The sequence below is a fragment of the Neovison vison genome, chromosome 4, assembly GCF_020171115.1.
Source record: "Neovison vison isolate M4711 chromosome 4, ASM_NN_V1, whole genome shotgun sequence".
NCBI lineage: Eukaryota > Metazoa > Chordata > Mammalia > Carnivora > Mustelidae > Neogale > Neogale vison.
This window is the reverse complement of record NC_058094.1, coordinates 14,418,896-14,432,337: the sequence shown is the minus strand read 5'-3', so window position 1 is coordinate 14,432,337 and position 13,442 is coordinate 14,418,896. Positions and strand designations below refer to the sequence as shown.

At 45.2% G+C, this 13,442-nt stretch overlaps 1 long non-coding RNA gene across 4 annotated transcripts in view; it reads left to right on the top strand.

The window, feature by feature from the left end:
- Positions 1-12,255, top strand: part of LOC122904302 — a 28,970-nt gene extending 16,715 nt beyond the window's left edge. For 3 of the 4 annotated variants that reach the window (XR_006384179.1, XR_006384181.1, XR_006384182.1), the window contains 5 exons: positions 2,022-2,131; positions 4,936-4,999; positions 7,081-7,242; positions 7,508-7,543; positions 7,892-10,214. This is a non-coding gene — a long non-coding RNA (uncharacterized LOC122904302). Of the gene's footprint in view, positions 1-2,021; positions 2,132-4,935; positions 5,000-7,080; positions 7,243-7,507; positions 7,544-7,891; positions 10,215-11,862 lie in introns of those variants that run through there. The other variant, XR_006384180.1, reaches the window with a different exon arrangement.
- The last annotated feature ends 1,187 nt before the right edge of the window (positions 12,256-13,442 follow it).

The window sequence follows — 13,442 nt, the reverse complement described above, 5'->3', positions numbered from 1 at the left end:
CTTCGAAAATCTAACTGAGCTATGTGAAATAGCTCACTTTAAGCAGGTGTCTTAAGACCATTTTTTTCTTTTTCTTCAACAAAATCAGGTATGGCATCTCTGTGATTCTTTTTTATTTTCTCTCTTTCTCTCTCTCTTTTTTTTTCCAAACCCACAATCTCAAAAGAGCTGCTGTGGCTCCAGTGATCACATCTGTATTCTAATAAGGAAGGTGGAAAGTGGAAGAGATGTGGTCTGCCTCCTCAATTGTCATATCCTTCTTAAAGGCTTCAGCTGTGTCACATAACCACATCTAGCTGCAAGGGAAATGGACACAGCATTTAGAGGTGATACATTGCCTCCCTACACAAAATCAAGATTTTTCAGTCAAGGAAAGAGGAGTGATTTGATATTAGGAATACACTGAACAATCTCGCACAGCAGATTGGGGGAAATCTGGAAGACAGGTGGCTTCAGGAGAAAGGCAAAAATGAGTGGTTTCAAGAAAGTTAGAGAGGTTAGCTTTTACTAAATAACAAACCATTCCAAAACTGAGTGTCTTCTAAAGTTTTAGTTTAAATAAACATCTGTGTGCTTATGAGTCTGTGGATTGGCAACCCATGTGTGAGATTCACATATGTTCGATGTGGTGTCCGCTGGGTTTAGTGTTGTATCTGTGACCTTAGCCAGCTGGCTGGGACATCTGGGATCTTTGAGATACGTGGGTTCTTCTTTCTACATGGTTTCTTGTCCTACTGTCACCTTCTTTACATGGTATCAGGAAGGTCCCGGGTACCCACAAGTTATTTATTGTGGAACAACAAACCACGCTAAAACTTGCTGAAATAAACAGCCACCCTTTCATTTGCTCATAATTCTTTGTACCATCATTTTGGGCTGGGCTCAACTTGATGGTTCTTCTGCGCATTTCTGATATCCCTCATGAGGCATAACTGGGGCCAGATGATTCCTGATGGTTGTGGATAGAAGGAGACATGATTTAAGTCTACCCCGTGTACCTTACACCAAGGACTTGAATGTCCACAGGTTCTCCCTATCATGTCTGCTTTTCTCTGCATGTCTTCTTCATTGCTTTAGATAAAAGCTTCCCTTGGAGCCACACCTGCCCTCAGCTCCAGAAATTACTTTTTCAGTTTCCCAGTGAAGGGAAAAAGGTCTTTTCCCTTCAGTTCTATTCTGTATGCTCCTAGGAAGAACTCTGATTGGTCTGCTTTTGGTGAGATGCCCATCCTGTGGCTAAGTAATTAGGATATGATTATTGGCATATCCCACTAGAAGTGCATATTTGGATCAGGGTTGCAAAAGAAGCAATGTTGGAGACACTACCCTAAAAATAAAATGGTGTCTCTTCTGGAATAATGGAGATATAGTGGCCAGAAAAGAAAATGTATGGGCACAGACAACATTAGGGACCTTTTTTTTTTTTTTTTGGCTTGTTTTTAAAGATTTTATTTACTTGAGAGAGAGAGTGAGCAAGTATGAGCAGAGGAGGAACAGAGGGAGAAGGAGAAGCAGACTCCTCTCTGATCAGGCAGTCTGATGTGGGGAGATGGACGGCTCCATCCAGATCCCAGGACTCCAGCATCATGACCTGAGCTGAAGGCAGATGCTTAACCATCTGAGCTACCCAGGTGCCCCACTAGGGACATTTGAACAGAAAACCTCACAGACTCCTGTGGATGTTTTTTATTTTGTTTTGTTAGGTGACTGAGAGAGTCGGTTCTATTCAGTTTCTATTGTTTTCCCAAAACTCTTAACCAATTTACACATTTCCCCTATTTTATTTGAAAAAAATGCAGACTAACATCCACTGCTGGCCCCAGTGGGAAGGTTTCTAACTGGGCGTGCTTTGTGGCAAATATACAACAGCAATTACATTGTCTTGTCACTCACCTATGCCTGAGATTGTGTTCAGATGACAATGCAGAAAAGCAAAAGAAGAAAGACCTCAGTCCCTAATTGGCACATTGGTCACATCAATGAGGATCTATTTTTTTTTTTTCTTCCTCCAATCCCGTTAGGAATTCAAGAGTATGCTAATGGTCTTTCACATGATGGCCTGTGAATACATGGGAATGAAAATTGCTGGGCTCGGTTCTGCGATGTATGGCCTCTGACGGGGGCATTCCAGGTGAGCTGTCATGAAAGGTCGTCAGCATGAGTGGAGGACAAGTGTCCACTCTTGCCTTTTAATTGGAGTGAGGGAAAGTAAAGAGAAGCAGCCACAGAAAGTGCATGGGGTGGAGGAATGCTGGTCTTTGGGGAATGCAATCCAGTTTCCACAAATAGCAGAGATTCCTGAAAGGCTTTGAGGCAGGCTCTGCTGGGTAGCCATGGCGATGGCGATGCTGTGCTTCCTGCCTCCCTGCGGCTGGAGAGAGTGAGTTTGTTCCCCCCTTCCCAGGGACCTCAGCTGGTGCAGCCAGGGCTTATTTCGGAAACTCTCCCAGACACAACTGCTACTGGGAAGCACTCCATTAATTGGTGGAACTGCTCCTGACTGTCTCCGTGCCCTGCAGCATTTCACAGACTCCCCTTCTGCCCAGCAAACATTTGCCAGTAATTGTAGTGTCCCCACTTTTCTTTAACAGGTTCTGGTTTGCCTTCAAGGGGTTGTTGAGTTCTCTGTTGGATTCTTTGTTAGCAGTCGGGGTGTGTTTATAAGTAGGACTGCTGAGGAGTCTTGGCTGTGACTTTGGAATATGAAAACTGTCTGGCCTCACATATACCCAGTTCAAAATCTGTTCCGTCCTGTCTGTACTCCTCCACAATCTCTCATACCCACAAGTCCTATGTAGACATTTGTGGGAGATGCCTGGGCCCAAACTGGGATTTCTCAGCCACTGCAATGGAAATGCCAAAGTGAGAAGAGTAGTATTTCAATCAGGTAAATTGTGCTAAGGTCTGTGAGAAGCCACAAGGAGACCACCTGCCTTTCTAATATAGCCATGGGCTACAGAGCAGTAGCTTGGACTGCAAAACAGTAGCTTGGACTACAGAGCAGGGAATCAGGTCAGACTATTTAGGGCATACTTGGGGTGCAGGGGTGGGGATGGGAGCTGGGGGGTTAGGCAAAGCAACAGAAGGTTTCATGTAACTGCATAGCCACTGCATAGTATCTCAGGGACCCACAAGGAGGAAAGTGAGGTCTGACATGAGTTTGTAGATAGAAAGTGGGAAGGACTGCACTCCTACTTCAGCTAGGACCCATCTAGTCTTATATGTTGAGTGACCAGCTAGGATGCAGATTTTTTAAAAAAGTAGTGACTTTTTAGAGCACGTCTCGATTTATAGGGACAGACATTGAGCAGCAATTACAGAGTGTTCCCATGTTTCCCTTTTCCTCTCCACTCCAGGGTTTTCTCTTTTATTTTATTTTTTCTCTTTCATTTCTCTTCCTTTAGTGTAGTACATTTGTTAAAATTGATGAACTAATACTGAGTCTTTATTATTAGGGTCCATAAATTAAATTAGGGTTCATTTCTCAGACATTCCATGAGTATTGGCAAACCCATAATGCCATGTATGCACATGACAGGGTCAGAGAGAGTAGTTTCACTGTCCTAAGAATGTCCTGTGCTTCATCTGTTCAGCCCTTCCTGAACTCCTGGACAGCTTTTACTGTCCCCACAGTTTTCCCAGTGTTCTGTCCTTGCAATCGTACAACATGTAGGCTTTTCAGATTGGCTTCTTTTATTAGCACTTTGCACTGAAGTTTCTTCCATGTCTTTTCATGGCTTAACAGCTCATTTCTTGTTATCATGGAATAATATTCCATTGTTTGGATATACTACAGTTTGTTGGATATAGATTTTATTTTATTTTATTTTATTTTTTATTTGAGAGAGAGACAGTGAGAAAGAGCATGAGCGAGGAGAAGGTCAGAGAGTGAAGCAGACTCCCCATGGAGCTGGGAGCCTGATGTGGGACTCGATCCTGGGACTCCAGGATCACGCCCTGAGTCGAAGGCAGTCGTCCAACCAACTGCGCCACCCAGGCGTCCCGGATATAGATTTTAAAAGTGGTCTTCTGGGGCACCTGGGTGGCTCAGTGGGTTAAAGCCTCTGCCTTCGGCTCAGGTCATGATCCCAGGGTTTTAGGATCGAGCCCCACATCGGGCTCTCTGCTTAGCAGGGAGCCTGCTTCCTCCTCTCTCTCTCTCTGCCTGCCCCTCTGCCTACTTGTAATCTCTGTCTGTCAAATAAAATAAATAAAATATTAAAAAAAAAGGGTCTTCTACAGAAAGCGTGTTTCAAAATCACTGGTTTAGAAACAAACAAACAAACACTGGGTTAGAGTTTCTTGCTTTCTTTTATGAGGTAGCCAAGATGTTGGATAGACCACCTACCGGCACAGCACCCATGTGAACAGATGGGAGGGCGGGTCATAGTGATTGGTTCACGGAAAACCTCAATTCCTACATACAAATAAAAGACAATATTTAAAATGGCTGGTACTGGGAGAAAGAACATTGGGACCAGGAATGAGCAAATGTGGTCCAGTATGAGTTGAGCATAGAGTGACAGTTTGCTTATTCACTCCTCATTCATTCATTCATTCATTCATTCAGTACTGATTTACTGAACACCTCACTGGAAGACAGCACGCTTGGTCCTGGGAATAGAATAATGAACAAAACAGGTGCCACTGATGGAACTTTCAGGAGAGTCAGGCACTTGCCAAAGAGATCACACCAGTGAATGTACAGTAACATACAGAATGAAGTGTTGGAAGGAAAACACCACGACTGCTGTGGGAGAACCAGGGGTAGTTTCCTGTAGGAAGGGGCACTGAACCTAAGATCTTAGGAATAACTAGTTGGCTTGGGTGAGGGAAGAGGTTGTTACTCTTGTGACCGGCCCCACTAGCATCCTGCTTATCAGCCCTTCCGTTCCATTGTCCTCTCTTTATGGAAACTTCGTGATGGAAATTCAGCCCTGTGTGGAATGACTGGGACATACAGTGTGTGTAACCCTCTGACACCAACCCAAAGAGCTGTGTAAGTATGTCCACGCAGTGTAAGGGGGCCAAAGACAATGAAGCTTTATTTCTTGCTTGCTGTATCCTCCAGCTCTTTTTTTTTTTTGTACAAAATATATTTTGGGCAGTCATGATATTCCAAACATGGGAGGTATAAAATTAAATAAAAGATGGCGTCTCCCTTCACGGATGAGGCTGGTGAGTCAACACGTAGTTGCGTAACACACGCCGATGGGAGCCCTCCCTGGATGTTCCGAGGGCATCCACGTGCGTTCTCCTGGAATGTGTATTGAGTGCCTGCTGTATGCTGGGCATCGTGTTGGGCCAGGGATGGAGAGATAAAGGGGGTACAGGATCTGCCTATAAGGACCTCACTTTCCAGGGCAGGAGATGATCTGTCAACATAATTCAGTACGCTGAGTCCCAAGATAGGCACAGGAGGTTCCGGAACTACTTGGAAGAAGGCACTGTCAAGAATTGTCGCTTAAAATCTTTTTTGCTTTAGGCAGAGGAAGTAGACTTCTTCCTAATTTATGGTAAAATGATTTATGGAAATGTATATACGTAACTATTTTAGCTAAAAAAAAATTCTTTCACTTAATCTGAGGCCTGAGATGATAAATTCCTCACGCTGCAGAGGGAGGCTTAGTGTTGCAGAATTAAATAAAGATGATGCAGCTTCCTGAGGTGGAAGACAGAAACTCGCATGCTGAGGTCAGTCCTGCTCAGATATACGTGGCATCTTTAGTTCTGGCTATGAATTCTCCTAGGGTCTAGTGAATGAATTCAGTGTTGCGGGTGGTCAATGTGGCCCTGATTTTCCTTTTGGAATAAACCATCAACCATCATCTGTTCTAGTCTATTGGCCCCAGTGGGATCCTCTCTTAATTCAACCAGGGCCATAAGAGAAAGGTTGATGGGGCTCTAGAATACAATTCCCAGCCAGGATTTCAATGTGTCTGGTGTTCCCTCCCCGCCTCCCTGCACTGGCAGGAGTTTTCTGCCCCAGTATCATAGAGAGAGTCCAGTGGCAGGGACAGCAAGCCCAGTGAGGATGTCTGGTTTTTGCCCACTTTCTTTTGGGTAAGCTCTGACCGACAGCAAGGCTGACAGGGGTGCAAACCGTCTGCCCTGTGTCATTCTTCCCACCGCATGTTCCCGTGAGGAGGTACAAGGCTGCGTCCCCAGGATGCCTAGTGTGCTTGCATTGTCCGGAACTATTTACTGCTCTTCCAGTACAGCAGTTAAGAATGTGGGCTGGTTTTGAAATCCAGTTCTGCCACTGGATAGCTATGAGGCCTTTACTTAGTGCGAGGACCCATCTATAAAATGGGTATAATCGTGGTGCCTATATCAGGATCCTGACAGGAAACAGAGGCTGCTTCACTTAGGTTAGGGTCATTCAAACAGGTTTTAGTTAGGAAAAAAAAAAAAAAAAAAAGGAAGCTATAAATGTATAAAAGTGGTTTAGGAAGCCACACAAGGTAGTGAGGTAACTCAGGTTCATAGCAGAGCTATGGCTACATGTAAGCCAGTAGGAAAGAGGGAAGAGACAAGGGACAGGAACTCAAAGGGGGAAGAGAGGCTTAGCAAAGACCTCTTTGAGAAAAGTCAAGAACTTAGTCTACCAGAAGTGGCCTCATAGAGAGAGGACCTGACCTTCCTTTCCTTCCTTTCTCCCAAACCCTGCTCTCCTGAGGCTGCCTGTTGGCCCAACCCAAGGAGAAGCCAGAGGGCAAGAAAGCAGGTGTTACAAGCTATAGAGACCAGCCCTCCCAGGGCCAAGGGAGCAAAGTAGAAGAGGGTGGGGACAGTGGTGGAGGGCAGAGGGAAGATAGCCAGCGCAAACTTCACAGCATGGTAGAGCTGATTACAGAAGGCAATGACCTAAGGCTTGCTGGCCTTAAGGGCATAATGGTTCCTGGTGCAGAGTATTTAAGGAAAGCTAACTGTGACACTTAGTATTTCTATTTTCTAGATCAGACATGAAAGAGTTGGCCATGTTTTAGGGCTAAGCAGATGAAGCAGAGCCCAACAGGGGTCATCCATGTGGTCCTCACCCATGCCCAAGTAGTGATGAGTTTGTGCTTCCTTTGGCAGAAGAAGAAACCTGACTCGTTTCTCCTGTCCTGAGGAATGCTCAAGTTACTTCTTTGAACCCATCCCACCTCCTGCAACTCCTGTCATCTTTTCTTTGCCATTTTGGGTTGCATGTGAATTGCTATTGTAAAGAAAATGTGATTTAAGCTACTGATCACTAAGGTAATGGTTCTCAAAAGAATAAGGATTATTTGGGTTATTGGAGGGTCAGGAAAAGGGGACTCAATATGCCTCGAGGCTGTATGTGTGGAATGTAGAGTGTATGAAGATGACGTGAGCTTTCATCAAAGAGATTCGGAGGTATAGGTCCGTCCCCAGTCTTGGTGTTAACGGATCTCCCACATGGTCCTTCTGCCTTAGCTTTTGATGTGAGCATGAACCAGTCATGGTGCCTAGATTTCTGTAAATTTTGTGTCTTACCTCATAGGAGTATTCCACCTATTGACAGACAAGCAAAAAACAGGTGAGTCCTTTTGCATGGGGAAGGGAGCCCGTCTTCCTACTGCCCAGTGTCAAAGTTCCTTAATCAAGGTGGGGTTGGCACCGCAGTTCCCCCCTCTTACTGATGGTGTGAACCTAGCTGAGCCGTATCACATCTCTAAGCCTTAGTTTCCCCATTTGTTAAGGTGGGGGCAATAATATTTTTCTTGTGAGGTTATTTGGAGTAAGTGAAAGAAAATCACACATGCAAAGGACCTGTAGGCATTCAGTGCATGGCTGTCTCCCTTGAAATCTATTTTCTATTCTACTCTATTTTATTCTATTTTTTAATTGGCTTTTAATTTTTAATTTTATATTTCATCTTAAACAGTCATAAATGCTCCAAAAATAGGGAGTCAGAGATACTTCGCTAAGATTCTCTAACACCAACAGGAAATAGAACTATTTCCCAATCCTCCATCGATCCAGTGCCGTGGATGGACACAACGTCTCAGGTGCCCACCTCCTTCCACCTGCTCCTGCTGAGTCTCCATCCAGAAGGCTGCCCTTCCACACTCCACACCATCAGCTCTTCTCTCTAGTTTCCCTGTGTCTGCCCTTCCCTGGAACTGTGTTCACACCCCATTCAAGACCTCAACACCCCGACACGCTCTGTTCTGCCGACAGGCTCCCTGTGAGGCTGTGCCCTCCACGCAGGCGGCACCGGGGATGCAATCCCAGCAAACATGCACCAGGCTCCTGGGTTCCGGACATGCTCTTTCACGGAATCCTCACATCTGCCCTTCGGTGCACTGTTACCTACACTGTACGGATGAAGAAACTGAGGCACCACAATTTTCAGCATTTTTACCGAAAGTCTCAAAGGTCCAAGCAGCAGAGCCAGAATCCGAACTTAGTCTGACTCGGGGGTCTCTGTTCTTCTCTGCACGAGCCGTGTTGGCCCTGGATAGAATCCCTGCCTCCGCACAGGTGTTCTGAAAGTGCTTGTTGAGTTAACTGGAACAAACACCCAAAGCTATACTTAGGAAGTTTTAACTTCATGGACTGTAGACTCTTATGTGAAGGAGATGCTGATGTAATGAGTTTGCACCCATGAGGCGTAGAAGAAAGCTAGGCTTCACATGTTTTGTTTTGTTTTAAGAATGTATTTATTTATTTGAGAGAGAGCATGAGGGTGGGGGAGGAACCGAGGGACAGGGACAAGCAGGTTCTGCACTGAGCGTAGAGCCCAACAGGGGCCTCAAGGCCAGGACCCTGAGATCCTCACCTGAGCAGAAATCAAGAGTCACAAGTCGGTTGCGAACAGACTGAGCTGCCCAGGCGCCCCACGTTTAACGCTTTAAAGTCATTCTGCCATCATATATATCAGAATTTGTGTAGGATCCTTTTTCCATTCAGATACTTTCCTAGCATGATGTGAACACACACAACCACATACTCTACACGTTCCACACACTTCACGTTCCTAGGCAGGCACAAGCCGGGAGGACTGCGGGGGTGGGGGGCGGGTAAGATTGCAACACCTCTTTCCGTGTTCTGGTAAGAAATTCCAACAGCTCTCATTTAAAACGTTCCCTTTGGTGGGAAGCGCCTCACCACGCAGCACAGAGGAATGAGATAAGTGTTATGGCCGTTGGACTTGACTGTAGTTTAACCCCAAGGTCACTGGGAGGTCAGAGCTAAAGAAGGGAGTGAATGTTGGCCTCTGAGCCCGCTGAGCCTCCTGGCACGTTCACTCCCCCTGTTGGCTTTCCCAAGGAGTGCTGTGTCAGCCTGTACCAGCCCTTCTCGGGGCTGCCATTCTCCCCCCAGGAAGGGAACCAACCCCGCACCGCATTCCTCAAAGCTTGGGCACCTCCCTGAATGGCCCTCACTCCTCTTTGCCCATGAAGCCCGTCTCCAGTTCACACAAAAGACTCTTTCAGAAACTGGTTACCTAGATTTGAACTTTTCAACGAGGCTTTTTATTTTTTTTTCCTCTAAGCTCTGCAGCTCAAATACCAAATTCTGCTGTTGCTAAGATTAAGGATTTTCTCCCTTAGCTCAGTTTCCATTGACTAGGAAAGACCAGGAGATGGATTACTGTTCTCTTGCCGAAAGCAGACAGGGTGCTTGAGCTTCTGGGGCTAACACGGGGATTCGACATTATTCAGGCCTGTGCTAATAGTCCTTAGTTACTCCTCAAGCTCTCACAAAAGTCACACGCATTTGTGTCGGTAACTAAGGCCTACGGAAACCACTCAGCCTTAAGTGCACACAGGAGAACCATGGAGTCGGAGTAAAAGGTAATTTAACATGAATATTTATATACTGTACGTACTGCGTGCCATGATTCACTCAGCGTATTTTCAGTTTATGCATTTGCTTCCCATTTGCAGTCTTTATTTATTACAAAGTTAAGGCCGTTAGCGAAATAACACATCAGAGTGGGTTTTCTCCCCCACCCACCCCCGTCTTTAAAAAATTTTCCTGCTTTCTAATCTATTTCTGGGGAAGTGTGCCAATATAGCAACAAAACCGGTCACAGCTGCCAAACCTCAGAGAGATTCACGGAGTATTGTACTGCGTGGAGTCTTTGCCAGGCCCGTACGACGGAGGGCTGTGCCCGGCCACCACGTGAGCCCTGTGGCTACGGAGCTGGGGCAGCTCCTATCCATCACCTTTAGTGACAGGAATCACCCGCCGCGCTTTCAAGGTAGGGACGCAGGTGCCAAGACTGCGGGAGTGTTCACTGGGTGATGGGATCTGGAGCTAAAGAAGCTTGGCTTTAGGGGTCAGCACGTCCCCTTACTAGCTCTGGGATGCCTAGCAAATGACTTTCTACATCCTTTCTACAAATCCTCCGAGTCTCCATTTTGTCTTCTCGCAAGACGAGCCCAATACACTCAGCTTGACATGTGGCAAGCTCGAAATACACGTGATCCTAACAGTAACCCAGAGATGATGAGGAAAAGCACGGCGTAGGGGGGTTTAAGTCCCTTAACGCACACACCTACTGCATTTTGGACCGAGTTGTCTGACCCCTGTTTGCTTCATCCCAAAGCTTATAGTCTGTTCATAAACAGACACCCACTGCACTATCTCTTGACACTTTCTACCAGAAATATGTATTTGAAATCGGGAAAATTTGAACTTTTGGGGACCACGACCTGGATACAAATGCTAAGAATAGGTTAAAGAAAGAGGAAAAAAAAAAAAAAAAGACACAGGTTGTCCTCGTGCCAGTGCCAGATGAAACGTGTTTTTTAGAAATGTCATCCTAATATTTTGATTTGCGCCTGAGCTCCGTTTCTATGGGAGCTGCGATTCCCAGCACTCCTCAGCTTCGCAGCTGCCGCCACGGTCTATCTGTAAACCCGAGAGATGCATCTCTCAATCCCAGGGGAAGATCCTGCCCAGCTTTGGATGTCATTTTCCAAGAGAAGCCGAGATATGTTGGGCAAGTCCCGGGGAGGGCCAGCGGGATGGTGAGGGCTATAAGAACATCCTAGGAGAGCAACACTTGCTACATCTCAGAGGAAGAGGCATGATCTGCGGCAACTAGATTACTCTCTACCTTTGAGGCTTCAGACGGACAGTCTCACACAACAGGTGCGAGGCACGAGGAAATAGTTTTGGGTTCAATTGGATAGAGAGTTTTGAGCCTGAAAACAGTTCAGCAATAGACTGAGCTCTGCTAAAGGGAAGACTTTTTCATCTCTGTGGCTGTGCCTGATGGACTGAGGAGCAATTAGTAGCCATATTCCAAGCGTTTATACCTGGACAGGAAGATGACTAAGGTCCCCTCCAGTTCGCAGATTCCATCCTCATGAAATGTCGGGTGCTTACAGATGTGCTAAAAGCTTTCCTACACCTATTTTCTTTCACTTATTCACATGCAGTTAGTAAGAGCTGTCGTGCTCCCATTATTTGGCCCCAGGTACCAAATACACAACAGTTAACAAATGTTGCTCTCAAGTACCTTATAGTCTTGTAGGAGAAATAGACAAGAAGACAGACGTTTGTAACAGAGCATGGTAAGGGCTGGGAGTGGAAGCACGGAGAAGACTGTAAAATAATACTTGGGGATGAGAGAAGGCTTCCTGGAGGAAGGTCACATCTAGGATGTGACCCTTTTGGAATCAGCTATGTGAATAATGGAGGAGAATAGCAGGCAAGGCATTAGCCTGAACCAGAGCTTGGAAGCATAAAAGAAGAAGGCAGGACGGTGAGCTGTAAGCAGTTCTGTTTGACTGGAACAGAGTCAGTGCAGAAGAAAACAGGGACACAGAGATGAGACTAGAAAAGGAAGTTGTTGTAGATGGTGAAAATGACCACATCATCTTTTCCTCTTATCAACAGGGGACATCTCTTCTCTCGTCTCATCCTTGAATCTGAATCACCTATGGGACTTGCTTCAGCCAATGAGAAATTAGCAACTATAAGAGGAAGATCAAGAAGAGGCTCGAAAAATGCTTTCCCAGAAAAGCTGCTTGCTTTTCTTGGAGTCTGACCCAATTTTATAAGTCCATGATAACATGTTGGGTGATGAGAGACACTTGCCCCGTGTCTTCTTGATCATCCCTGGCCTGTAGTCAACTATCTTCAGAAGCAGAACTGACCTGCTGTTGACCACAGATGCGTGAGGGAGCCCAGCAAAGCTCGTTAGAAGAACTTGCCCAGCTGAGCCCAGCCCAAATTACTGACTCATAAAATCATGAGCTAAATAAATGGCGATTATTTTATTCAGCTAAATTTTGAGTGTTGTTTTTTTTTTTCTTTTTCCTTCTTCAGTAAAAGCTAAGTGATATGGCAGTCATAGAGATTTATAAATCATGTTAGGGAATTTGGACTGGAACTTGCGAGTGCCATGGAGACTTCAAAGGGTTTAAGCGATGGAAGTGGTACTATCAGATTTGTGTTTCAGAAAAATCACTGTTGGATCCAGCCAATGAGATCATGTGTGGCTAAGTATTTGCATATTATAAAGCAGTATGCAAATACAGGTGATGAGTTAAAATAGTACGTACCAATGGCCTAGAGACACATGGCACACAATTTCAAGGCCAGCCCTTTGAATCAAACTCCCTGAAAATACCCAGTAATGGCACGTCTGGCTATAAACAATTTATCTCCCAAGTACCTTGCTGCTGATAACCAGTTCTCTAAGAGGAGAGCTGGCTAAAGCAAAGGGGCATGGAGGAGGGTCAGAGTGTGCCAAGAACATGGAAGATCTGCTTTTCTCAAAGATGACTTGATCAGCAGTTCAGGCTAATTTTGTTCCCTGTAACAAATACCTGAGTTCTGGGGCCTCAAAGAAGCCTTTTATTATTTATTTATTTATTTATTTTAAAAAGATTTTATTTATTTGACAGAGAAAGAGATCACAAGTAGGCAGAAAGGCAGGCGGGGAGTGGAGGAAGCAGGCTCCCCGCTGAGCAGAGAGCCCGATGTGGGGCTCAATCCCAGGACCCTGAGATCATGACCTGAGCCAAAGGCAGAGGCTTAACCCACTGAGCCACACAGGCACCCCTCAAAGAAGCCTTTTAGAAGATTATCATAAGGACATGATTAAAGAATTGCACAAAGATGAGTTTGTTCTTTGCAACTTTATTTATACTGTGAAAAAGTTAACAAAAATGTCCAGTAAGAGGGAAATAATGATGTAAATTATTATACAACTGTTTAATAGTGGTTGAAAACTATGCATTTATTAGAGTGATATTTTGAAAGATTGTGGCACTGAAAATGTTCACAATATTAAAAATATGTATATAAAGTATGCGGCAGTTTTCTACTAATACCAATCTTCCCTTTTACTTTTAATAAGAAACTCCTGATTTTTAGTGGAAAATATGGCCCAGCTAGAAACCTCATTTCTCAGCCTACCTGGCTTCTGAGTGTGACCATACATATAGCTGAGTTCTGGACAGTGGAATGTG